General features: G+C 36.9%; 1 protein-coding gene and 1 pseudogene across 41 annotated transcripts in view; both read left to right on the top strand.

Moving 5' to 3' along the window:
- Slmap (sarcolemma associated protein) overlaps window positions 1-26,868 on the top strand; it is a 144,711-nt gene that overhangs the window by 22,010 nt on the left and 95,833 nt on the right. The gene's annotated exons all lie outside the window — the stretch shown is intronic.
- Window positions 92-177, top strand: LOC147826458 (U2 spliceosomal RNA; annotated as a pseudogene).

The raw sequence follows: 26,868 nt of genomic DNA, 5'->3' as shown, positions 1-26,868 counted from the left end.
TTCTATATGCCTTACTTATCTGTATGTCAAATTCTTTTTCCCTGCTTGGAAAGTTTTCTGCCATTACTTCTGTGAACAGGTTTTTTTTTTTATAGCTTCTCGGCCTTTTGGCTAAGATCAAGTGTAGTATCTGTGAACAGGTTTTTTTATGTCATTTGTGCTGTCTCCTGATTTTTCTTTGACTCCAATCAATCTTAAGTCATTCTTTTTTTTTTTTTTTTTTAATTTCTGTTCTCTCTTTTTTTTTTTTTTTTTTTTTTTTTGTGGTACCAGGGATCAAACTCAGGTCCTTGGGCTTGTGAGGCAGGCAGCAGAACCACTGAGCTAAATCCCCGGTCCATCTTCTTTGCATCATCTAGCAGTTGTTGGATTGACTTTTCGTGGTCCCTTGCTACTTTAAAGAAATCTTTCGTATTCACTAACTGCAAACCAGTCTTCCAGATCTGATATTCTGTCCTCACATTGGTTGATTCTGCTGCTACTTGCAACAGAATTTTTAATCTCTTTGCATATCTGTTTGAATCTGTTTCTTGGATTCCATTTCTTTCCTATGTTGGGGATTCATGGTTTCCATCCTTTTCCTAAGCCCTCAATTTTTTTATCTGTATCTCTGGAGTCACTAATCATGTCCTTCATGATGATCATCATCTCTTTAGGTATCTGAGAAATTATTTCTGGTTTGATTTTTTTCTAGAGCCTCATTCATCTGTTTGGTTACATCCATTTTTACCATTTCAGAGTTCAGATGGGTAGCTTTGTAATTGTTCCTCCTCACTGCCCGAGGTTTGCCTTGGGTGAGCTGAAAGTTTGGAGTTGTATCTTATTTCCATGCCTTTTCATTTTCAATTTTTTTTAGTTTAGTTTTTGCATTGATGCTTGTAAATTGCTTAAGGTAGGTAGCTTTATTGCTAGTGTCCAGAACTCCTTGGGAAACGACTACTTTTCAGAGATGTCTTCTAGGTGCAGCTGGCTTTTGGCTTTTGAGTCTGTTGCAGCTTCCTACCTTTTCAACTTATTGGGGCTGAGAAGTTGCTGCCTATTTGGCCTAGCCCCTGGTTCTTTGGTACTGGCCTATAGTATTGTTTATGACCCTCAGGCAATCTTGATCTTGGCATATAAGGAAGAACAACTGATTAGAGCAACTATGTCACCTTGGCTAAAATAGTACAATTAGTAATAACAATAATGTCAAGCATAGCCTAGAAAATGATAAACTCCTGGGGATGTTTGAATTGGAATCACTCACCAGCCACTGCAGTCCACATCATTCACTGCTTTGTTCCACTGATGCGTTTCTCCATAGAGACCTCTGGAGTCCCCCATAGACACTGTGCCTCTGTAGGTTCGAGCTGCCTCTCTATACCATGAGCTGATGTCTGGGGAGAAAGTGCCATTTGCTACCTCTCTTTTCTGCATTAGGGTCCCTTTCTTTGCTCTCCCTGTGGGCTCCAGTTCTTGCTTCAAATCCTTGCTGGGTCCTGGGGACCCTTTTGCCTCCTTCTTCTCTTCCCCATGTTGCTGTATTCCAGTGTCTAGACTCCAAATCTCAGAGAAGCTGATTTGCTGCTGCTCACAACTCCGCCATCTTCCTGGAAGTTCCAATTGTACATGTTTTTTAGGTGCAGTGTGACATTTTAATATGTGTTTACACTATGTAATGATTAGATGAGGATAATCAACATTCTGTCACTTTGGGCATATATCATTTCTTTTTTTTACAGGAATATTCAAAATCTACCGTACTAGCTATTTTGAAATGCTCAATTAATTGTTGTCAACCATAATTATCCTATTGTGCTATACAACATTAGAAGTTATTCTTTCTTTTTTTTTTTTTTTGATACCAGGGATCAAACTCAGGACCTTGGCGCTTGCGAGGCAGGCAGCGGAACCACTGAGCTAATTCCCTGGCCCCCTGAGCTAAATCCCTGGCCCCAGAAGTTATTCTTCTTTTACATCTGTACTCCTGTACTCATTAACCACCTTTTTTCCATCTCTCTCTGTCCACATCTTTTGCAAGTTTGGTAACCACTGTTCTATTCTGTATTTGAAGATAAATGTTTTAACTTCTACATGTAAGCAGGAACACGTGGCATTTGTCTTTCTGTGCCTTATTTCACTTAACATAATTTCCTCCATTTTTATCTGATTGCTGCAAATGACAGAATTTCTTTTCTTTCTTTCTTTCTTTTTTTTTTTCCTGAATAATAGTCTATTGTGTGTATATACCACAGTTTTTTTGCCCATTCATTCATCAGTGGACAGTTAGGCTGATTCCATATCATTGCAGTTGTGAATAGTGCTACAATAAACATGCAGATGCAGATGTATTTTTGGCATGCTGACTTCAGTTCCTTTGTATATGTAGCCAATAATGGGATGACTGGATCATACATTAGTTCTATTTCTAGTTTTTGAGGAAACTTCATACTCTTTTCTATAGTGGCTGTGTTAATTTACATTCCTACCAACAGTGTGTGAGATTTTCCCTTTCTTTGCATACTTGTCAGTATTTATTTTTTGGCATTTTCACAATAGCCATTCTAATTGGGGTGAGATGATATTTCATTATGGTTTTGATTGGCATTTTCCTAATGATTAGTGACATTGAACTTTTCAAAATATACTTGTTGCTAATTTGGGTATCCTTTTTTGAAAAATGTTTCTCCAGGTTATTTGCCTGTTGGGGGATATTTTTTGAGACAGGGTCTTGCTACATAATTCACGATGGCCTTTAACTCCTATGTAGCCCAGGCTCACTTTGATCATCCTGCCTCAGCCCCCTGAGTGCTGGGATTACAGGCATGTGCCACCATGCCCAGCTATGTCTGTTTTAAAATCTGGTTTTTGTTGTTTTTGTTGAGCTGTTTCAGTTCCTTATATGTTCTGGCAATCCCTTATTTGATAAATAGTTTGCAAATATTTTCTCTCATTCTACAAGTTGTCTCTTCACTCAGTTGATTGTTTCCTTTGCCATACAAAAGCTTTTCAGTTTGGTGTAATCCTATATGTTAATTTTTCCTTTTGTTGCCTGTATTTTTGTGGTTATATCCAAAAAGAATCATGCCAGATTAATGTCTTATAACATTTTCCTTGGGATCCTAGCCACATGAAAATACAACATGAAGATCAGACATGGGCTAGTTCTTTAACTGCTTCTCTGTTGCTGACAACTGTCACCATTGTCAGTTCTTCAGGGCCCTCTAAAGAGGAGGCACCCCCCCAAAATGAAGGGGAGAATCCATGTACAGTCCACCAAGATGTTACCACCCAGCTGAGAGTTCTTTTGCTCAATTTGTATTGAAGTCAGGAATTGGCAAAGTGTAGCTCTTTTAGTGTTAACAGCCTGGAAGTTTGAATGCCAATGGCAGTTAGCTCTTAATGTTAATGACTCTTTGCTGCTTGAAGCAAGCAGCTACTTGCCTCAGAAAACCCTTCCAGCCACCTGGGATGGTGGCTTCCAGCAATTCTCCATTGAGTTCTGTTGTTCTCTGGCTGCTAGCTGTCTTCAGTGTTACCAGCCTCAGCAACTGTCTGTTTATAGGAGCAGCAGCCTTTGGTGTTGCCAGCTCTTAATGGACCAGGGTGCTCTCCTTGAGATAGAAATCATGAATAGGCAACAATATGCCATTTGAAAGAGGCTTTATTAGAACCTATGCTGCAGCCTAAGGGATGGGGTTGGGGGGGGGGTACATGAACTGATCAGCTAAGGCTATGGGGAGCTAAGGGTATGGTAGAGGACATGAATTTTGAATTTTCTGGTTGTGTGTAGAGTTGGAATGGGTAAATCTGAGTTTTGTATGACTCTAAGCAATTCAGGCATGTTTATAAGTAGCATTTTTTTCACAGCAAAAAACTGGAAAAATCCAAAATATCCATCAATAGGAATATATAAATTCTGTTATATACAGGAGTGGACATAATTAAACAACAGATGCATATATCAATATGTTCAATCTCAGAAATGTTGAATGTAAAGAACTAGTTACAAAGGAATATTTGCCCTTTGTGCCATTTAATGCAAATTTTTTAAAAGTCACAATACTTACCTATTTTGCTAAATACATAGTAAAAGAATGGTAAACATTTCCTTATGGGAGAGGCAGAGAGTTAATACAAAAATAGCTAAATTTTATTTATTTTATTTTTATTTTTATTTTTGGTACCAGGAATTGAACTTGGGACCTTGCGCTTGTGAGGCAAGTGGTGGCACCACTGAGCTAAATCCCCGGCCCAGCTAAATTTTATATATTATATGATTCAAAATATTTTAAGTACTTTACAAATACAATATATACTTATTTAATTGTCATAACTGAGTACCCAAAGCAGGCATTGTTATTCTCATTTGTAGCTTAGATGCAGAATGATTTTAACTTACTGAAGTCATTCTGCTAATAAGTAGTAGACTTTGGGCCAGGGATTTAGCTCAGTGGTTTCACCGCCTGCCTAGCAAGCTCAAGGATCCAAGTTCAATCCCCGGTACCAAAAAAAAAAAGTAGTAGACTTTATAATCAAATCTAAGAAGTTGCCATTATGGCTTACCATGGTGGTGAAGGGAAAGGGGCTTTTCAAGTTGGGTGTTTGTTAAATGGATAATTACTTTATTATTTTTGGCTCTGATTCATATGTCTTTATTTTTTTATTTAACTTAATTAAATGTTTAAAAGAAACATACAAAATCAAGCCATCTGAAAAGGAATGTAAGAAACATAATCTCCTAACCTTATTCCAAAGTGGAAGTCTAGGAAGTCAACACCATTAATTTTCTGTAACCTGTTTCCTAGATAATACTAATTGTGTCAGTTAACTTTCTTTTACCGTAATGAAATACTTGAAATAATCAGCTTACAAAAAGAAAGGGTTGTTTTGGCTTATGGTTTTGGAGTTTGTAGTCCTTCATTGGTTGGTCATGGGGCGTTGGGTCTGTGGCAAGGTAAAACATGGCTCGAATGTGTAGTGGAGTAAAACCACTCATTCCAGGGGGAGGCCAGGGTCACATATTCCCCTCAGTGACATTTTTCCTGTGACCTAAGTACTTTCCATTAGGTTTTATCTCTTAAACATTTGTTTCACTGCCTCCCAGTAGTGCTATCCAAGGAACCATGCCTTTAACTCACAGGCCTTTGGGGACATTCAGCACCTAAATAATAGCATTAATAGAGCATGACATAGAAAATAATCGCATAGGTAGTGTTATTTTACTTTCATATTTTGAACTCTGATAGTTATAGGGTATGTTCACTTTGTGATTCCTCATGCTGTACACCTTTGTAAGTAGTATTCCATGCTTCAGTAACATTCTTTGAAAATATAAAAATATTAGATGAGATTTTAAAACTTCCAGATATTTCTCACTGCAGCTACAATATGTATGTTTTTGCTGGGATAATAGTAAGAGGGTTATAAAATGAAGTGGTTGACTTTTGAGCTACTGCTTTGTTGAAAAGTCTGTACAAAGAAGGTGGAAGCTATCTAATAGGCTGAATTCTCCAAGATATAAATCATTATATGAAACAAACAGGATGAAGCCACAGTGTATATAATAATTACATTTTGTGCAAAGGAGGGAAAAATAAGAATCTTTATTTGATATTTGTTTATATATAGATTCTGGAAGGATTCCTAAGAAATTAGGGGTTGAGGAACATCTATAATAGAATTACAGATTTTGTTTTTATAAACAGCAGTCTTAGTGGTAATTTGGAAGACATTGGCATTGTCCTTAAGGACAAAGGGATGGGCAGAGTGATACAGTAAATAGTACAGTTAAAATAAATTCTTGGAGTGCAACCAAATCATCTGGATAGGAGATAAATTTGGGAGATATCACCTATGTAGTATAGGCTTCAGGTAATGCAATTCCATGGAAGTTTGTAGATTTCTAGAAAAATAAACCTGGAGAAGAACCTTGCAGATGACTAACATTTAAACAACCATCAAGGAAAAACAGACTTAACAGAAAAAGAAGTAGGATTGCTTGGATTTGTGAAGTACAGGCAGGGGAGAATTTTTGAGAAGGGACTTGTCGATAGTACTCAGATGTTACTTTATTAGGGTCTGAAAGTAGACCTTGGGGCCAGAGATTTAGCTCAGTGGTTCTGCTGCCTGCCTCACAAGCACAAGGTCCTGAGTTCGATCCCTGGTACCAAAAACAAAAAAAAGAAATTAAACCTTGGATTGGCAGGTAAGAGTCTTTCATCAGCCGAGCGAGCGTGGTGGCACACACCTGTAATCCCAGCACTTGAAGGCTGAAGCAGGAAGAACATTGCCAGTTCAGGGCCATCTTGAGCTACATAGTGAGACCTTGTTTGGTATGTGTAGGGGTCTGTCTCATCAATAGCTGAGGCCTATTCAGTAGAGTGGTGGATATAGAATCTCACTGGCAGTAGGTTAACAAGGCAGTGAGTGTGATCTCTGAATGTGATTGACCAGTGAGTGGGTACAGAGTAACTAAACATTTCTGTATGAAAGATATATATTTGTACACTTAATGATAATTTATTTTCACCCCAGTTTCAATTGTTGCTACTCCCATGGAGCTTGTGGTGGGTCTTCACATGCATGAGGGGTAAAATGTGGCACAAAGAAAGTTATGCAGGTTAGGCACTCGTGCCCAGGTTAATTCCTCAAGAGACTTAACATGTTACTTGAAATTTTTCTGAGTTAAATATAATTTGCAAATGGGACATGAGTCCCAGATGTCAAAAATATACAGGAATATTTAAACATTGTAATTCACCATGAATTAGAAATTCAGATGCTAGAGTTGATATTCTCATAGAATTTTTTATGTTCTGAGTTTTTAAAGTTAGGAACTTATCCTCGTATTACTATTGGTAGAAAAATTTTTATGAAAAGTCTGTGTGAATGTGTGTGTACAACTGTATACACATTGAGCTTTTACTGTGTCCAAAGTATATGAATAAGAGGCTCTCTGCTTACTATGTACAAGGATGGCTGATTGTTATTTTATATTTGACCAAGAAAAATTTTTAGCATACATTATATAGTATTCAACAAAAGTATTAAATGTTTTGGTATCCATCCTTACAAAAACCTACCTTCTTTTTTTGGTACCGGGGATCGAACTCGTGTCCTTGCGCTTGCGAGGCAGGTGGTGGATCCACTGAGCTAAATCCCCAGCCCCAAACACCTAACTTTTTTTTTTAGTACGTGGGATCAAACTCGGGACCTTGCGCTGGCAAGGCAGGCACCGGAACCACTGAGCTAAATCTCCGGCCCAAACACCTCACTTTTAAAGAAGGCTTACGGGAATTTATAAAGCAAAATCAAGGATAAAAAAAAAGTGAAGCACTGTGGTAAAGTATTAATCTTTTTGCAATAGAGATAAATCTTGTTTAGCAAATTATTATCATCACTTATTTTCTATTTATGTAATTTTACAGTAGTTTCCCAGTTTTATATTCTTGTCTTTGTGGTAGATGACTGCTTAATAAAATGTACTTTAAAAAATGAAGATGTGGGCCAGAGATTTAGCTCAGTGGTTTCGCCACCTGCTGCGCAAGCACAAGGACCCGAGTTTGATCCCCGGTACCAAAAAAAAAAAAAAACAACAACAAAAAAATGAAGATGTCACACAATTATTAAACATGTAATACTAATAATTCCTAAATCTATACTGTGTAAAATGAGGTCATGAGTGTGGAAGTGTTTTCTAATCTAGGTAGCTAGAGATTAGTTAATTTTAAGAGAAATAATTAAAAATTCACCCTAAATTTCATAGAAAAAACATAAGTTACTTTAGAGCAAAGAGGTCAAAGAAAACATTTTCAGTTTCAGAGAATTATATCCATGAGCATAAGATTATCCTTATCCTAAGATTATTATTACTGAAATATATATTTTTCAGTACATCTTATGAGTTCTAAAATGGAAAAACTCCTTTTGGGTAAGGGTATGGAGGAATATCAGAGAAACAACTTTTTGTGAGTTTTGGCCCAGTATAAAAATATAACAGTCTTACTTTGAAAACTATCATTTTGTTTAACATATGTTGTAGTTCTAAGCCTTAGCACCCTTTACTTGCATAATGTTTATCTGTTGTAAAGCACATGTGTCAAAACCCAGAATCTGCCCTGTCACTTCCTTATTGTAAACTCAACCCTGCTGCTAAGATAGTGTGCTTGAAACAGTGTATATTTCTCAGTCTTGAAAAACAGTTTGAGAAAGAAAAAAAGTTAAGGTATGAATAATTTTCTGAGTTTTTACTATTTTTTTAAAGTTCATTTTAATATTTCCAATATAATATTCAAAAAATTATCACATGAACTTCTTTGTTAACAGAAAACTCAAAATTGCTTAATCTTTTTTGGCATAGTGTCTTGATTGGCTCAGATTAAATAGATAGTAGAGGTCTTTTTTTTTTCCAGTACCAGGGATCGAACTCAGGACCTTGTCACAATTTGTCTTTTATCAAACTTTATGTACACATATCTGTCAATTTCAAAATTTGCTTTGTATATTCAAATAAAATATTTAATAAGTAAAACTAAAATAATATTCAAATGTTCAAAGTGTAACAGGATATTTTAGTAACCTATCCTTATTGTGTTCAAAGGGATATTTTTGAATTTGAGATGTAGCTTTAATTGCATGTCTGTTGCCTATGGTATCTTGTTTAAAAAGGAAAGCAAAATGAACTGACTGTTGACAGTTATTCTAAAAGCAGAGTACTTTTATTTAAAGAGCAAAATTTTGCAATATGTTCATCATTATATTGATCAATATATTTATTTAAATGCACCCTTCATGATAAATATAAAACACCTTTTGATACTGATTACTATTTACATTTTTAATATATTAATGCTTCAAAATAAAATCACTATCTTTTGTTTCTTTTTCATGTGAATTTGTAAGTATATTAGTTGAATCAGTCGTTGTTAGAAAGTATTCTTACTGATTAGTTGAATCAGTCATTGTTGGAAAGTATTCTTGGGAGTATAGCTCAGTGGTGCTGTGTAGCTCAGTGGTTATAGTGTGTGAGGTTTGCCTAGCATGTGTGAGGTTCTGGATTCTATCCCCAGCATCACAACAAAAAAAGAAAAAAGAAAGAAATTATCTTATGTAGTGCATTCCTATAATCCCAGCACTCTGGTAACTGAGGCAGGAGGATTGCAAGTTGTACCCCATTCTGGGTCACTTTGTGGTCTAGTGAGGCCTTGTCTCAAAAAATTTTAAAAGGGTTAGGGGTATAGCTCAGTGTAAAGATACTGGGTTCAATACCTAGTGCATGCACATACGGGAGAAAAAAAGGAGGAAGAAAGGCAAAGGAAGACAGAAAGAGAAAGAACATAGTGATAAACAGATAAAGCTTCTTTCTTTTTTTTTTTTGTTACGGGATCGAACTCTGAACCTTGTGCCTGTGAGGAAGGCACTGGAACCACTGAACTAAATCCCAGGTCCTACTAGTTTCTTTTTTATCTTATCTGTTTATCTGCTTGTCACTGTGCCCTTTCTTTGCTTTTTTCGATTTTTTAAAAATTAATTAATTAATTAATTTATTTATATTGAGACAGGGTCTTGCTGTTAGCTTTGAATGTACTTTTGAATGTGTAGCCCAGGCTGGCCTCAAAGTCACCAGGGGTCCTCCTGCCTCAGCCTCCCAAGTGCTAGGATTACAGGCATGTGCCATCACGCCCAGTTTAAACATTTTTTATCAGATGTCATTTATATAGGCTTTCTGTTAGTTTGGTATTTTGAGGGAAAGTTTTTCTTTCCTGAAGCTCTAGTTTTAGATCTCAGATGTCAGATGTTTATGGCTTTTTTAGCCACTTAAATTTCATTTCTAGATATGAATTCCTAAGACATACACAATATTTTATGGGTTTCAAATGTGCAATTTTTCATTTACCTAACCCTACTTAGTACTTCCTTTGTGTTAATCACAGTTCTAGGCAAACAAAAGTCCCTCACCCATGGAGCTGGCATTTTAGTGTTTAATGTGCCATCATCTTTTACCATCACTTCAACCTACTGGGGACGAATGGGGTGATTCTTATTTATATAACAATAAGCCTCAAAATATGGTTAAGATTCAGTTTTGCCCTCAATTACACATTTGATGAAATCTGTCCCTATCTCCTCCAGTGTTAGAAACTTAGATCTTGTATCTTCTTAACTTTGTTCTTTTCTCACAGTTAAACCTTCACTTAAATTACATTTTATAGTCATCAGGGAACCTTTTACAGGAGTCATCTAGTGATTTAGTTTTGGTGGCTTTTGTAATTGGTGTTTTGTTTTTGTTTTTATTTTTTAATTTGTTAATGTTTGGGATCCAGCCTAGGGCCCCCAGGAAGCTAAAGCACACACTGTGCTGTTGAGCTACACTCCCTAGTCCCTTCAGTATGCATTTTAATGAAACTTATGCATTTGGGCGGGGCATTTAGCTCAGTGGTTTCACCTCCTGCTGTGCAAGCTCAAGGACCCGAGTTCGATCCCCAGTACCAAAAAAAAGAAAACCAACAACAAAACAGAACAAAAAAACCTATGCATTAACACTGTACTTTGCTGATTCTTAATTTCCTGACAGTTTTACTATTTCCATCTTTTTTCCATGGTCTGTAGTTACCACAAAGTCTTTATCTTTTGGCTTTTATTCATTCCCTCCCTTTTCCCTCTCAAAATTCACATAGTTACAGTCTTAAATTGTCCACATTGAGTACTTGATTTCAAAATGTACATCCTCATGTATCACTTAACCATTTTTAGTTTATTTTTGTGCTATAACCACCACCACCACCACCACCACCCCACCCCACCCCGTACCATGAATTGAACTCAGGACCTTGGGTTTGCCAGGCAGGCGCGGTGCCACCGAGCTACATCCCTGGCCCTTTTAGTTTATTTTAAATTTTTTAATGTGTATGCTATAGTAACTTTTAGTATATTTGGACAATTGTGTAGTTATTATTACCACTTTGTAATTGTGTTTTCACAACTCCAGAAAGAAGTGCTGGATCCATTAGCAGTCACTACCATTTACCTCTCCCTCCAGATCCTGGCAGCCATTAATCTACTTCCCGTTTCTATAAATTTGCCTATCTGGACATTTTATATAAATGAATTCATATAACCTAAGGTCTTTTGTGTGTACCTTCTTTCATTTAGCATAGTGTTTTCAAGTTTTTCCAATCTGTAGCATGTAGCAGTACTTCATTCCTTTTACTGCCAAATAATATTCCATTGTAGAGATATACCATGTTTTATTTTTCAGTCATCAGTTTATGGATATTTGGGATCTTTCTGATTTCTTTTTTTTCTTTTTCTGGTACTAGGGATCGAACTTGGGACCTTGCACTTGCGAGGCAGGTGGCAGGCGGTTGGCACAACTGAACTAAATCCCTGGCCCCCTGATTTCTAGTTTTGACTATTGTGAATAAGTGCCTTTTAACATCACAAAACCCTGGGTTCAATCTCCAGCATCACAGGAAATAAACCAAAAAAACAAAACAAACCAGGGAAGTCAGGAATAGGGAGTCAAGTACTATAGCCATGGAGATTGCTGTGTGGACTCATGTCCTGGTCTACCTCGTGTTAGTTGGCTGGCATTTGGTGAGAATTTGGTCTTTCTGTGCCTTAGTTTTCTTATTTACAAAGAGGGGAGAAGATAATATCTCTTGGAGTTTGTGAGAATTAAATGAGTTAGTACATGTACAGGACTTGTGTAAGACCTGGGACATAGTAAGGAGTCAATATATTTTTACTACTATATAAGATCCTTCCTAATGCAAATATAGTATTTATTGCCAATTATATTTTTAGCCAAGTAGGTAGTTATAAATTTGTCATTTGAAAAAAATCAATCTTTTATTTAGCTGTTTTAAAATTGTGAAGGTTATCTTTTTGTGAAACAGAATATTTTGGATTTTAGACTTGGCCTTTCCAACTTTGCTTTGTTTTGCGTCCTTGTACAGGGAGTTTATTTGGGACTGTCTTATTAATGAAGGTATTTTGAAGATCTTTTTCAGCACTAAAAATCTCATACTTGATTTTCTAGAGTCTTGTCTGACTCTGTTCTTTCACTGACTGTATTAGAGAATTTCTTCAGTGAATAGTGACTTAGCTATTGTATTGCCTTGGAATTTTTATGTATTAGTCACTCTGTGGTACCTATGAGCATAGGTCTTAATAAAGATGGTTATATTATTTTCTCTGAAAGGATAAGAATGGAAATTGTATTTTTTTAGTTAGTACATGTTTGCAGTACGTAATGATCACATTCATCATGGGAAGTTTGTACAGGCACATGCCATATCTTAAGTTTTTTTAATGCCTTTCCCCTCCTCTTCCTTCAACTCTTCTTCCCTTCCCCATTTGCAGAAGCTCTATTTCCAATAAGATACCGTTTCCATTTTCATTTTTCAAATGGAAATTGTATTCTAGTACATTTGATCTTAGATCTTCAGAAGCTTTTTCCTTCTGTACATGGAGTAGCGATGTGGCAGCCTGCTGCTGGGGTCATTATTTCTTTTAGAGTACAAATTACCAGAAAACGATTGCCAAGAAGCATAAGGAGGAGTTTGCCACAGTTAAGGGATATAATTTGCTACTTAGATATTAAAGGATAATCTCTGCTAATTATAATAACTTTTTCATAAAAAATACCAAGCTAACCTCAATCACAGGGGAGGGATAGTATGTCTTTTGACTTGACAGTTAGATACAGGGGGCAGATCAGTTTGTGACCTGACAGTGGGGAGAGCTCTTACCTGCCTTAGGAAGTGAGTTTTATTTTAGGATGAAGTGTTTGCATAAGCATACAGAAGGTATGAGAGAATTTCTACTCTAAATGTCAAATACTTTATTGTCTTCCCAGAGATTTATAAATACCCATAAATTCCCCCAAGTATATATTTCTTGTATATACTGTTAGCTGGCTCCTATTAATTACTTGGTGTTTATAACTCTCTCTACATGTTTTTCTTTCTGAATGTCAGAATTTGTGAGCTTTTCCTTTAAAGATTTTAAGCTTTTCCTGTTGGTTCTTCTCCATTAAATATTATCTATATCCTCCCCCGCCCCGAACTGGGACCTTGCGCTTGCCAGGCAGGTGCAACGCCACTGAGCTAAATCCCTGGCTCTGTTATCTATATCTTAATAGATAGTAATGACATGTTTGCTTCTGTGAATTCAGCTTGGAAAAATCTGGGACATTGGAAAGATGGACTTTTCACTGTACTGATGTACTTTGGAACATACTACATTTTTTGCCCAACTTTTTGTTTTGTTTTGTTTTTTTGAGATAGGGTCTCACTATGTAGTTCAGGCTGGCCTGGAACTCACTGTGTAGCCTAAGCTGGCCTCAAACTCACAACAATCCTCCTGCCTCAGCCTCCCTAGTGCTGGGATTGCAGGCATGCGCCACCACGCCTGGCTTCCTCAACTTTTTAAACTTAATTTTATGGCATAGCTTAAACATATTTGTGACCTTTTGGTTTTTTTGGACATAAAGCTTGGATGGATGGATGGATAGATAGACCTGAGAATCAAACCTTGGGCCTCCAGCATGCTAGGCAGGCACTCTAGTGCTGAGCTACATCCCCACCCCAGGAACATAAAGTGTTTTAAAGTTGACTATGAATGTTCCTTTGAAGATGTAATAATAAATTAACAGTATCCCTTTAAAGATCTACTTAAAGTTGATCCAAAAGACTTCAAATTGTAGGTGTGATGGTCTAATTTTTCTAAAGGCAGTCCTGGATCAGCTATATCAAATTGGGCTACATTCTAAATTTCTTATCTCAACAACGATTTCCTTTGATTTTTTTTTTTTCCCCAGTACCAGGGATCGAACTCAGGACCTTGTGCTTGTGAAGCAGGTGTGGTGCCACTGTGCTAAATCCCCGGCCCTCCTTTGATGCTTAAAACACTGGCAAAATTGCTTTTTACCATTCTGTCCTTGAGAAGCATAATAGAGTTACTGTTCTTGAATTATTTCTTATATGTATCCTTCAGGATCAGTTATACTTGTGTCTTTAATTCTGGTCAGTCTGCAGCTTCCTAAGTATAGTCCCCCTTTCTTAGATCTATAGTAGGCAAACTATTATCTCCTGAACATATAGCACATCCATTCTCTCTACACTTACCCCAAGAATAAAATTATTTATTTTGTAGTAATCAGTGTTGGCTCCTGTTTTCCCAGCAGATGTTCCCATTCTATAGTGGTTTTATTTCCACAGTTGAAAATATGAGATAATTCCACAAAGCTGCCTTAAGGTAGGCTTCAAATACCAAGTCAGGAGCTGGGCATGGTGGAATGCACTATAATCTCAGCTACTCAGGAGGCCAGAGCAGGAGGATTGTAAATTCTAAGCCAGCCTGGGCCACTTGGCAAGATCTCTCAAAATAAAGATAAATAAATAAAATGGTCTGGGCTTGTAGCTCAGGTGGTAGAGCCCTTGCCCCGCATATACAAGGCCCTGGTTTCAGTCCCTACACCACAGTCAGTTAATCAGTGAATCAGTCAATCAAATAAAGTCAGTCAAACCTCATCTTTTCCATTATATTTATCGGCCAGATCAATACCATCTTCTAGGGGACCTGAGCTCTGACAATCCTGTTGCCCTGTAGAAGTTCTTGGGATAATGTGCCTTGGACCTGGTTCTCTTTTAGCACAACCTCTTTATTCTCTAAGCTCTGTAAGGATTTCTGGGACAAAAAACCTATGAGTAGAGCCTGTTAGGCTGTGATGAGATATACCATGAGATTTATCCCAACCTCAAGACCCCTATAGCAGTTTTCTTGACATCATACAACTGACAAAAACCAAATTTTTTTTATTTAAACAGCTGATTTGCCTTTAATTTAATTTGTGAATAGTGTATCATCCTGTAGTATTTTCGTCCATCTTCCCTGGTGAGGATTATTATGAGAACAGGGCTTTTTTCCAACAAGTAAAGGGCATATTTCTTAATTTCAAATTTGTACCATTTGCAAAGTTACAACATGCCATTAGCAGTCTGCTAGTTGGCTTCTGGATGAGACCACCACAGAGGGTAAAATGGGCATCTCGTCTTCCCCTCCGAAACAGGGAGCAGTATCGGCAATAACACAGTGGGCCGCAGGCCCATCCACAAACAGTTAAGGGTGCATAATATTCACAGATGAGCTGTAATGTTTGTGTAATTTCTTTAGTTTGAATCCTCAGAAGTGGATCTAAGGGCAGGTTTTTAAAGATCCCTTGGCATTTCTTGCCAAACTGCTTTCCAGACAGGTTTTACCAATTTACACCTTCATTAAAAAAAGTTTGTGAAAAATTTCTCTTGTAACTTTCTTGGAAGCACTGAATACATATTATTTAAAATGCTTTTTGTTTTTGTCACTAACAGATTGAATCTCTTAAATTTATATGTTTAAAATGTATGTGCATATGTTTGTTTTATCTTTTCTGTTGATTTGCTTTTAAAAGACATTTTTATTGACCTATAATTTACATTCCATAAAATCTACCTATTGTAAATGTAAACTGAGTACTTGGAAGTCAGTGACTTTTAGTAATTTGAAAAGTGGTGGGAATTGAACCTTGGGCCTTGTACATGTCAATCACATGCTCTTCCACTAACCCACACCTTAGTCCTCATTTCTAGTAATTCAGTACACCTCTGCAATCATCATTGAAATCCAGTTGTAAAACATTTCTATTACCTTAAAAAAGTTCCTTTATCCCCATTTGCAGTCAGTCCTAGGTGCCAAACCCAGCCTCCGACAACCACCAGTCTGCTTTCTGTCTCTATAGAAATTTCAATTAAACGATATTATATATAGTATGTAATTTTTTGTGTCTGACTGCTTTCACTTGTTTTTTGAGATTCATCTGTGTTGTAGAAGGTACTAATAGCTCATTGGTTTTTATTGCTGATATATCATATTTTGCTTATTCAATAGTTGATTGGGCTTTTGGGTTGTTTCCAGTTTGGGTTTTATGAACAATACTATTAGGGACGTTTATGTACAACTCTTTGTGTCTTTCATTTCTCTGGGTAGATACCTAGGACTAGAATTGCTTGGAACTCATTACTTTTGGGGGCGGGGGGTACTGGGGATCGAACTCGGGACCTTGCACTTGCAACGCAGGCAACAGAACCACTGAGCTAAATCCCCGGCCCCTCATTATGTTTTATATCATTATTTAGCTACAGAGAAGTTTCATTTTTAAAGAATTGATGCTAGCACTATACTTGAGAAATATACAACTGAATGGTTAAAAAAAACAAACAGTTAAAGTGGAATGATTGGAGTGGGCAAATAGTAAGTTCTAAAACATGCAGTAGGAGACGGGGATATACCTCAGCAGTGCCTCAATGGCCTGGCAAGCACAAGGTCCTGAGTTTGTTTCCCAGTACTAGGGGAAAAAATGACAAGAATAGAAATAGGATGTGATGTGCACGCATTATGGCAGAAAAATGAATATATATATATATATATATATGACACATGAAATTCCCTTTTCACTGTAAAAAATGGCCATAAAGATTATTGTATATTAAAGATATATATACATATATATGTAAGGGTGAGAGATAGAACTCGATGGTATGGCTCTTGCCCAACATGAATGAAGCCCTACGCTCTATCCCAAGCACAGCCAAAAAAAAAGAAAAAAAGAAAGGAAGGAATAAAAGATATATTCATGTAGTAAATAAAAGACCCTTTTTAGTAACCACAGAAATAGTTTACTAATTGGTTATTATATTAAATTAGCAAAATCAAAATGTCTAATGCCACAAAGTTTGCATTAATTATGTATGTTGAGTTTAATGATTCTGAAGTAACTTTCATTTTAGTTTTCTTGGGTGCAATAAAAATGTTCTAGTAGTAAATTAATTAACTAGTGTGGGAATAAACCAAAAGATACAAAAACAGCTACAGATTTTCCCATGTTTTGAAGTCAAGTCTAGTCATGCCTTCTTGTCTACTCTTTCTCTTTGACTCACCCAAACTCTGGAGGTGCTAACCCAACTTTTTCTTTCTGGCCAGAAAACTATGTTTATTCTACTATGGCCTGAATCGTGCTTTTCTAGCTCTGGCTAAATCCCAGATGTAGTGACTCACACCTTGGGAGTTTCCCCTACTCTACTCCAGGAAAATGCTATTAACTTTCCTTTTTCAAGTAAATATTCTGTCATGTCTTTTATACTCTACTGATTTTTCTTTAGGTGCTCATCTGAAAATATGCTCCCTGTTCATTTTTTAAAAAATTCTTTGTAGAGTCCTTATATGTGGGTTAGCCAAACACTTATTAGTCACTCTCAATTTGTTTAGTATGGAACAGTCATCCAAGAGTAAGTGATTTTTATTTGGATAAATTGTCTACCAAAAAGTGGTAAAGGAGGTAAAAAATAGAAATTGATCTTTGCTTTTTTTCTTTCACCCTGTATCTTTTTTTCTAACATCAAAGATTCCATTTCTGATCAATCATATTTGTATTTGCAGTATTTTTGCCTAATTGATGACATTATTGGCTTCTACATTATCTATATTAAATACATTTTCTCATTACATAGGACTATGTGATTTTTAAACTACTAGTACTTCAGTTTACAAGAAGTTATAGGTGGCCAGGGATTTAGCTCAGTGGCACAGCGCATTGTGCCTCACAAGCACAATGTCCTAAATTCGATCCCTGGTACCGCAAAAAAAAAAAAAAGAAGTTATAGGTGAGTAGGTAATTATGACAGTCAAGAAGTCAGGAATGATAAAAAGTGAAAAATTTTCTACTCATTTTATTATGTGTGACAGTTTTGGTTTAACTGATTTTTTCCTAAAACTAAGAATGGCTCCTGACAAAAAATATTACCAGTTTAGTATAATTTTCTTTACTATAAAAGTCTTTCCCTGTCACTGAAAAAGATGTGCTACAGATAGTGAAATATCTCTTTGGTCCCTTTAGTCTTTTTGAGTCAGATTGACTTAACTACTTTAGGACTCCAAGAAAAGATGTCTCTGTAGATTGATTGATTGATTGATTGATTGATTGATTGATTGTGGGAACTGAACCCGGGACCTTTGTCGTATGCTGCATCCCCAGCTCCCCCTCCTTAAATTTTATTTTTAGGTTGTAACAGGGTTTGATTTTTTTTTTCCCGGTACTGGGAATTGAACTCAGGTCCTTGTGCTTGCCAGGCAGGGGCGGTGCCACTGAGCTACATCCCCAGGAAAATTTTATTTTTAGACAGGTTCTTGCTAAGTTGCCTAGGCTGGGTTTGAACATGCCATCTTCCTGCCTCAGCCTCCCAAAGCGCTGGGATTACAGGTATGAATCACCCACCCAGATGATTTTACTTATTTTGATATATGTAGAATTAGAGAATATAATATAATAGAATTAAAGAATCCAGTCTGCTATATTATGTGCCTTTGATTCCCTTCTGATCTCTGTCAGCATACTCTGGTCACTGTGACTTCTCTTTGTACACTAGTAGAGGTTTAGCCCTTGGCTGTTTTCCTGGTCTCTTCAGTATTACTTTTTCTTATTTTCCTTATACCTTTCTGATTATTCTATCTGAATTTGTGGGGGCAGGGGCTGTGCTGGGGATCGAAGCCGGGGCCTCTGCACTGAGCTACAGCTTCAGCCCCCCACCCCCCCCTTATATAGGTTCTTGCTAAGTCACTAAGATGCCCATGCTGGGCTTGAACTTGTGATCTTCCTGCATCAGCCTCCCAGAGTGCTGAAATGAAATTCCTTCAAGCATTTCTCTACTTGTTTCTCCTTAAATTTATGCATGTAATCTGTCAGAAAAACCTTGTTCTATACAAATACCATACATACTATTTTCTGTATGCATTGTTGTGTAAAAATTATTGTTATGCTTTTTCAGTTTTACCGCATTGTTTTATTTAAGGAGAGGAATACTGAAGGTCATAATTACAGGTCCCTTGGTTTAAATTAACCCCATGTTACAACAAAATCAAAACTTCTGGTTATTTGCTAAAGCTCTTCCATTCAGAACTCGGTCCTGTATCTGAAAGAACAAAGAACAATTTGAGCTATTAAAATATATTTTCAAGTTACTGATTTTATATCTGAAATGTGTGATTTAATTCCCAATTTTGTCGTTCACATGTGTGAGGCAATACCAAGTTTACTAATCCTTTTGAATTTATCAAACTTTCCTCTTTCATCTCCCTTGATGGTTCTGTCTGGCAAATTCTGTTTTTGTGTGCTTTCCTCTCATTGTATAGTAATACTGTGAAGTATTTGTCTCCCTGTTTCTGTGGTCATCCTCTCCCATTTTATCTTCCTTACATTCACTTCCACTAAATGACTGATATGCAATTGAAGATTTGTTATGCTTATTGAATAAAATTTTATATCTTTCTTAATTTAAAATTCAAGTCTTTTTTTTTCCTCCCACAACTGGGGATTGAACTCATGGCCTTTGGATTGAGTTACATTGCCCTCCCTTTTTCTTTTGAGGCAGGGGCTCTTGAAGTCACTAAATTGCCCAGGCAGAGCTTGTACTTGAGCTTCTTCTGCCTCAGCATCCCAGAGTACTAGGATTACAGGCTTGCTCCACCATGCCTGGTAAAAATTTAACTCTTAAGTTTTCCTTTTGTGGAGATAAGCACTATGAACAATTTGTGCACATTTAAAAGAGATTTCTGTTTTCTAATGTGTAGCATATATCATTCTTACTTTCAGGGTTTTTTTGTTTGTTTGTTTGTTTGTTTTTTAAATTTTTTTATTTTTTGGTACCGGGGATCAAACTCGGGTCCTTGCACTTGCGCAGCAGGAGATGAAACCACTGAGCTAACTCCCTGGCCCATGTACCATTCTTTATACAAAAAGGACCACCGTATATCTTGGCTATATTTTAATCCCAGTACCTATAGGTCTGCCTCATTATTTCTGATGATTGTTATGTATGTCACCAGATGATTATAATGTAGTTTCAGTGGGCACTAGAGTTGTTTCCAGTTTTTTGGCGGGGTTTTTTGGTACCGGGGATCGAACTCAGGACCTTGCGCTTGTGAGGCAGGCAGCAGAACCACTGAGCTAAATCCCTGGCCTGTTTCCAGTTTTTAAGTGCTATCATCTTCAATTCAGTGAAGGTGCTTATGCATTTGCAAAGGTATATGGTGTGTATGTCATTGTTTCTGTTGGGTAGATTCCTGGTTGTGGAATTATTGAGTCAAAGGGCATAATCATTTAAATTTTTTGTAGATGTTGCCATCGTTTTCTTAAAAAGTAGTGTGTTAGTTCACTCTTACGCCCAGTATGAGAGTGTGGTTTTATCACATTCTTGCTAAAACCAAGTATATTAACCACTTTAATTGTACATCTTCCTTTTTTTCTGGTACCAGGGATCGAACTCAGGTCCTTGTGCTTGCAAGGCAGGCGGCGGAACCACTGATCTAAACCCCTGGCCCTGTACATCTTGCTGAGCTTTTAGTCTCTTGAGAGATTTGGAATCACTTGCTTGTTTCTTCTCATATATATCTTTTTTTTTTTTTTTTGTACCAGGGATTGAACTTGGGTCCTTGCACTTGCACAGCAGGCGGCGAAACCACTGAGCTAAATCCCTGGCCCTGCATTTTTTTTTTTTAATGTAAAATAGCATACTGGAATGTAATGGGAAAGCCTCACCTACCCTAATAGTTTATAGGGTGTCCCAAACAGCATTTTGAGTTTTTAATGGAATGAATTATGGCCTCTGTCACCATTATTCTAGGATTTGACTTGGTTTTTAGTCCTGTTGTTCAGTGTCAGGTGTACAGTAGAGCCTAGGTTTAGAAATGGACTTTACGACATCTGCTATTAATACTATTTGCCTTAATTTATTCATGGACTGATTCATGCTGTTAATTGATCTGTAGCTTGCTATTCTAATTGTGTGTATGTGTGTATACATATATATAGTAGCTGAGTGAGTCTTTTGATACAACTTTTCTTAGTGTTTTATATATATATAAAACATTGTTTCCTATTTTTTATAATTGGTTTTCAGTGCATGCTATGAGGCAAAGGCTTAGGTGCTTTCCCTTTATCCATAGGTTGTAATTATTTATGATAATTCACACATAATGGGGGCAGTGGTATACTATTTTTAATATTGTGTGTATTAGAATTCAGCTGCTACTGATCTGTTTATATTCCTATCACTATTTACTGTTTGTAAAGAACTTTATTTTGAAGAACCGTAACCAATAAAAGAAAGTAATGAATCAGTTCCCTGAGTAAAGAAAGTCAAAGTGATTATATATTTATACATATCCTGTGATTTTAATAATAAAAGCTACTGCTATTTAGCAGTTCCTGTATTCAAATACTGTGCTAAATCCTTTATATCATTTAACCTTTACAGTTATAACAAATATTCTGAGGTAGGTACTGTACTGATATTATCTTCAATTTAAATATAACTAAAAGGCGGCTTAGAGAGATTAATATAATACCTTGTTCATGGTTAACATTAATTTAAGTTATGAGGTGATAGGGCTAGAATTCAAAATTTCAGTGTTTACTGCAGTCCATAAAACTTGTTTGGCCTAACTTATGTTAAAACTTTATAGCTTCTATTCTAGAATGTGAACTATTTAATATTTTTTTTTTGGTACCAGGTATCGAACTCGTGACCTTGTGCTTGTGAGGCAGGCAGCAGAACCATTGAGCTAAATCCCTGGCCCTGTGAACTATTTAATTTTTGCTTCTACATTTTAAAAAATCATTTATGACTTACTGGAACTTTATGGCAAGAAATGAATGTTATACATAGGAAAAGGTAGGATTGTATAGTGCAGTGTAAAGTGTGGTTTGGAAATTAGCTGCTTAATTTAGAAAAAACCCAAGTCTCTGATTTAGTTGAGGGAAGATGTTTATTAGGTGAGAAATGTTATCTGAAAGAAAAATCTTATTTGTTAAGATGTTTAAACTGAAGTTCAGAAAGAAAAGGCGGCTTTTATCAAGTAGAATGTGTGGCTGAGTGGAAAGAAGGGTTTTTCAGGTCCCAAGAACAGCATTAGCAAACACTTAGAGCCATGGAACTTGTTTAGGGAACTACTAGTAGTTAGGCAAGGTTGGAATGGACTGTACTTTTTGCAAGAGCAGAAGATCAGGTTAAATAGGGTGATTAGAGTTATTTTGAAAAACTTTGAAAGTTATTGCTGCTTTTGCTGCACTTGATTTTGAAGCCAGAAGAGGATCAATAGCCCTTTTATAAAGTGAAACTATGATCCAGTTTGTGTTGTAAAAAATACGTCTAGCGTTGGTGTAGACAAGAGTAGAGTCATCTTGGCAATAGTTGGGGGCATGGGTTGGAGGAAAAGTAATTGGAGGACAAAAGCAATTTGGAATGGAGAGATTGTACTGAACAAGAATTTATAGAAACTGGTGATGTAGTAGATGCTGTGTGGGTTATTGATATTATTTATTACTATTGTTAGTACAGTAATCCCTCCCCCTATGTACAGTTTTGCTTTATGTACTTTTAGTTACCCAAGGTCATTATTTTTCAACCATTAAATAGAAAATTCCAGAAATTATTCATAAATTTTAAATTGCATGCTGTTCTTAGTGGCATGATGTAATCTTTACAGTCCTGCTCTGTCGCATCAGGAATATGAATCATCCATTTGTCCAGCATTTTCACACTGTATATATACTACTACCTGCTACTCACTCACTTTGTGGCCATCTCAGTTTTCCAAACTACTGTTGTGGCATGGCAGTGCTTGTGTTTAACTTCTGTTGTACTTAATGAGCACCCCAAGCATAATAGTAGTGTTACCAGTCGTAATTCACACATGCCAAAGAGCAACCATAATGTGCTACTTTTAAGTGAAAAAGTAAACATTCTCTACTTAAGGTAAAAAAAAATCATATACTGAGGTTGCGAAAATCTCTGATAAGAATGAGTTCTCTATGAAATTGAGAGAAGGGAAAAGATATTCATGCTAATTTTGTAGTTGCACCTCATACTGCAGAAGCTAACTTCACAGTGTGTGATAAGGGCTTAGTTAAGATGGAAAAGCATCAAATTTGTGGGTAGAAGACATAAATAGAAAGTGTGTTTCAGTTGACGGCAACTTTTGACATTACCCAAGGTGTTTTAGGTTTCCCCCATGAATAAAGAGAACTGCTATATTTATTATTATTACTATTCATTTGCTGTAAGTAGTTTATGCTAGTTACATATTCATTCTATTGTGTCTGCTTGCTGAAAATTTCTGACCAGAGTTGCTCAAGAAATGGTGGGTGAATGATGCGATGAGGCTAGGCTATAGATGTTACTCTCATAAAGTATTTTTTTAAATGTTTGGTTCTTAATCAGTAGTCATTTCATTAAGGGCAGGGAATATCACTAAATTTCAGTTCAAAAATGTAAAAGAAAGAGTGATTCTTAACTGGGTACATTACTCATTCTGAGAAGAAGTAGTATGAGGAATGTTGGAAGTAGACTGTTTTTGAACATCTGAATCATGAGGCAGCAGAAAATTGTGAACCTCTGTACCTTGCTCAACCCTGTAAGGAGTTTATTTTCCTTAATGAAATAGTATTTCCCATCTTAAATGATTATATCATAAATTCCTTTATTATTTCTATGTTTGTACTTATTGTCCTCAGTAATTTTGTTTCCTTTTCTTTTTTGTTAATGGACCTTTGATTTATGACAAAGTAATTATGAGATTTTCAATTGTAAATCCACAGGGAGGGATTTCCTACTTCACACCTTACACAGTCAATTCTACGTGGCATCCTTCTTATGACAAGCAGAACTAAAAGATTACAGAATACTCTCCTGGCCATGTGATAAAGATTTCTTAAACAAGGTTGGGGAATCTCAAATCCTTAGAAGGCAAAAATGAGGAAAAACGGAACAGGGGTAAAGTGGCACATGCCTGTAATCCTAGCTAGTCAGGAGGCTGAGGCAGGACAAGAGGATTCCAAATTTTCAAGGTCAGCCTGGATGATTTACTGGGGTCCTGTTTCAAAATAAACAGCACAGTCGTAGTGACTCAGGCCTGTGATCCTAGCAACTCTGAGAAGCGAGGCAGAAAGATTGCAAATTTGATCAACCTAGGCAATTTAGCAGGCTTAGCAAAACCCAATATTAAAATAAAAAAGGAGCCAAGCAAGGTGGCACACACCTGTGATTCCAGCACTGAGGGAGGCCAAGGCAGAAGCATCATGAATTAGAGCCCAGCCTGGCCTTCATAGTGAGGCCAGGTCTCAAAACACAAACAAAAACCTCATCCATGGGTGTTACTAACTAGTCCTACAGACCCACAGAAATGCATCCATGAGACCTAAATATGGAGATGGGGATATTTATAGCAGTGTCCACTCCATGCACACAAATGGCTATCTCCAGCGGGCAAGGACCCTGCATGGCCTCCCCAGCAGATGTAGCACAGTCCTGGACCTAATGTGTCCTGGTCCTCAAGGGTTCCCCCTCCTAGAATCCAGGGGTAGTGGTGGAGACTGAGAGTCTCAGTGGAGTCCAGGGCATCCAGGTTGGTGGAGGCTCAGGGAAGCCCCTTATCCTCCAGCCCAGGACCCACATGCAGGGCAGGAGCTGAGCAGGTGTGGAGCCTGGAGCAGTGGAGGTGGGCTTGGTGTGGGATAGTGGGGAGCAAAGACTGGTAGGATCAGCCTAGGCTTGTGAGCCACACCTTCAGGTTGAGCCTGGCTGCCACGGCCACCTGGGTCTTAGGGGAGGGGTACCTGTTCGTCTTGAAATGTTTTTCCAGCTCAAGGTGCTGTTTCTTTCTGTAGCCTTGGCCATGAGACCCAGGACGTCACTAGGGTTGTGTATCCTAGTGACGGGGGTGGTCGTGGCTTCCAATGTGACTTAGTGGTAGAGCACTGGCCAGGATGTGTGGGACCCAAGTTTGATCTCTAGCACCTGGTCATGTGTGTGTTGAGGGGGTAAAATGGAGACATTTGAGTAAAGACCAAGGTGTTTTAAACAATAAAATTATATGCTAACTTGAGTGGTTATGCCTAAATAATGGAAAAAATGATTTTTTAAAAACTATGAATATTAGGGGGCAGATGTACTATTTGCATCTTTTAACATTTCTGCTGAATTTGTTTGTCAAATATATTGTTTTATATGTGGGCATATTTTTCCTAAATGAAACCTTATTCCTATGGTTTGCCAAATTTACCAATTTTTAATGAAAAATTTATTTTTAATTTCTTCTTTCCTACCTCTTGGTGACTATATAGATCAATATTAACTATTCTTAGATTGAACCTATTTTGTGACTATTACATAGTATATGAGGCTTTAAACATAGTGACTTTGTTCATTATTTCTTACAAATGTGATTCCAGTGATTTATTATTATTTTGGCAAACAAAACTATTATTCTATAGGTGAGGTTTTTTAACTGTCAAGTAGAGTGATGGTATACTATTTTGTTGTTTTAGCTGGTCTCAGAATGCTTTAAACTAACATTTTGTAAGGAAAATAATGGCCTATAAAGTGTAGAGTATTGCATATTTTAAGAAACTTAATATCTTCTTATTCTGTCCATTGGAGTTTAACAGATTGAGTTTGGGATCATAGCTACCTAAGAGCCTGAAGACAAAGTTGAATGCTTCTTACTATAATTATCGAACCATAAGGAGAAAAAAACAAAACAAAACTTGTTTGTTTACCCATCAGTTTTAGGGTGTGACAAATAGGCTAATCTGCTCCAAATTAGAATTTTGTGTAGACTTCCCATAACCTAATCTATCAGAATGATAGATTCTTATGATATGATTATTTGGTATCTTGCTGAGATTCAGAAATCTGGTTTACTTTGTTCTGAACTCTTAGTGAAAAAACTGTCACAACTTGAAAGCATATTTAAGAAAGATACAATTCTAACTATGTTTTGTAATGTTCTGATTATTCTTTTAAAACTTTCTCCTTCCCACCTTCTATTTCAGTCCTTCATAATCTTATCTCCCTTATGTAGAGAGATAAAAATATTTTTCTTACTCCTTTTCCCCCTGTGACCTACAAGAAAGGTTTATCGTAAAATAAAGGTGTCTGGAATGTCACTTGGAAGATGGAAAAAGTTCTGGTAAATTTATATTTGCAAGACATTGGGTAAGGTGTTAGCTCATTCCATTGTACTATTCATGTGAGATTTCATTTTGGTGAAAATATTTCATCAGTTTTCTATATACATTTTCCCATAACCTGTAAATAAAACTTCTATTCTCCCCGCCCCTGCAGTAGCACAATTTAAAAATTTCAGCTCTTGTATGTGTGGTGCTTTGCTACAGGAAGCCGAAAAGATTTTGTAAATAAATAAATTTATATTGAATATGCATGCAAGGACTAAGTGTGAGTACTCCAAGAAACAACTAAATTGTTGATGGCAAAAGTGAACAAGTCACTGCTCTCCCTATCTCTAGTGACGTCCGCTGCAGTTCATCCTGCACACAGCTGCTGGGTCATCAGAACCCTTAGAATAATCTCCCTAAAATAGTATTTCCACCAAATCTTTTAGTAGTGCCTTCTGTCTTAAATCTCAGCTCCTTAGTTCAGTGATGGTGAACCTTTTATAGCCTTCATTGATAACAAACAGCCCACTGCAGCACGTGTGCCATAGATTCACCACCACTGCCACTGAGTTGATTGCCAAGGTCCTCTCTTTACAGTGTCTTTGTCTTGCATTTTTCACATGTTCCTTTGATTTTCATTATTCTTTGGGGCAGGGCCTTAAACTACAAATAAATACCTGTTTCTCCTCCTTTACCCCTCTTTTCCCATTACTCCCTTCTTTCCCTTTCTTCCTCTTTCTCCTCCTCAGCTTTTCATTCCAATTATCACCCTCACTTATAAGAGGCTTCTTACCAACTGGTTATGCCTAACTGTATTTTCCATCAGCCTCTCACAATTT

The sequence above is a fragment of the Heterocephalus glaber genome, unplaced genomic scaffold (genome assembly GCF_053883595.1).
Source record: "Heterocephalus glaber isolate CG9 unplaced genomic scaffold, H.glaber_assembly_v1.0 deba00001472, whole genome shotgun sequence".
Lineage (NCBI taxonomy): Eukaryota > Metazoa > Chordata > Mammalia > Rodentia > Bathyergidae > Heterocephalus > Heterocephalus glaber.
This window is presented reverse-complemented; position numbering and strand designations above follow the sequence as displayed.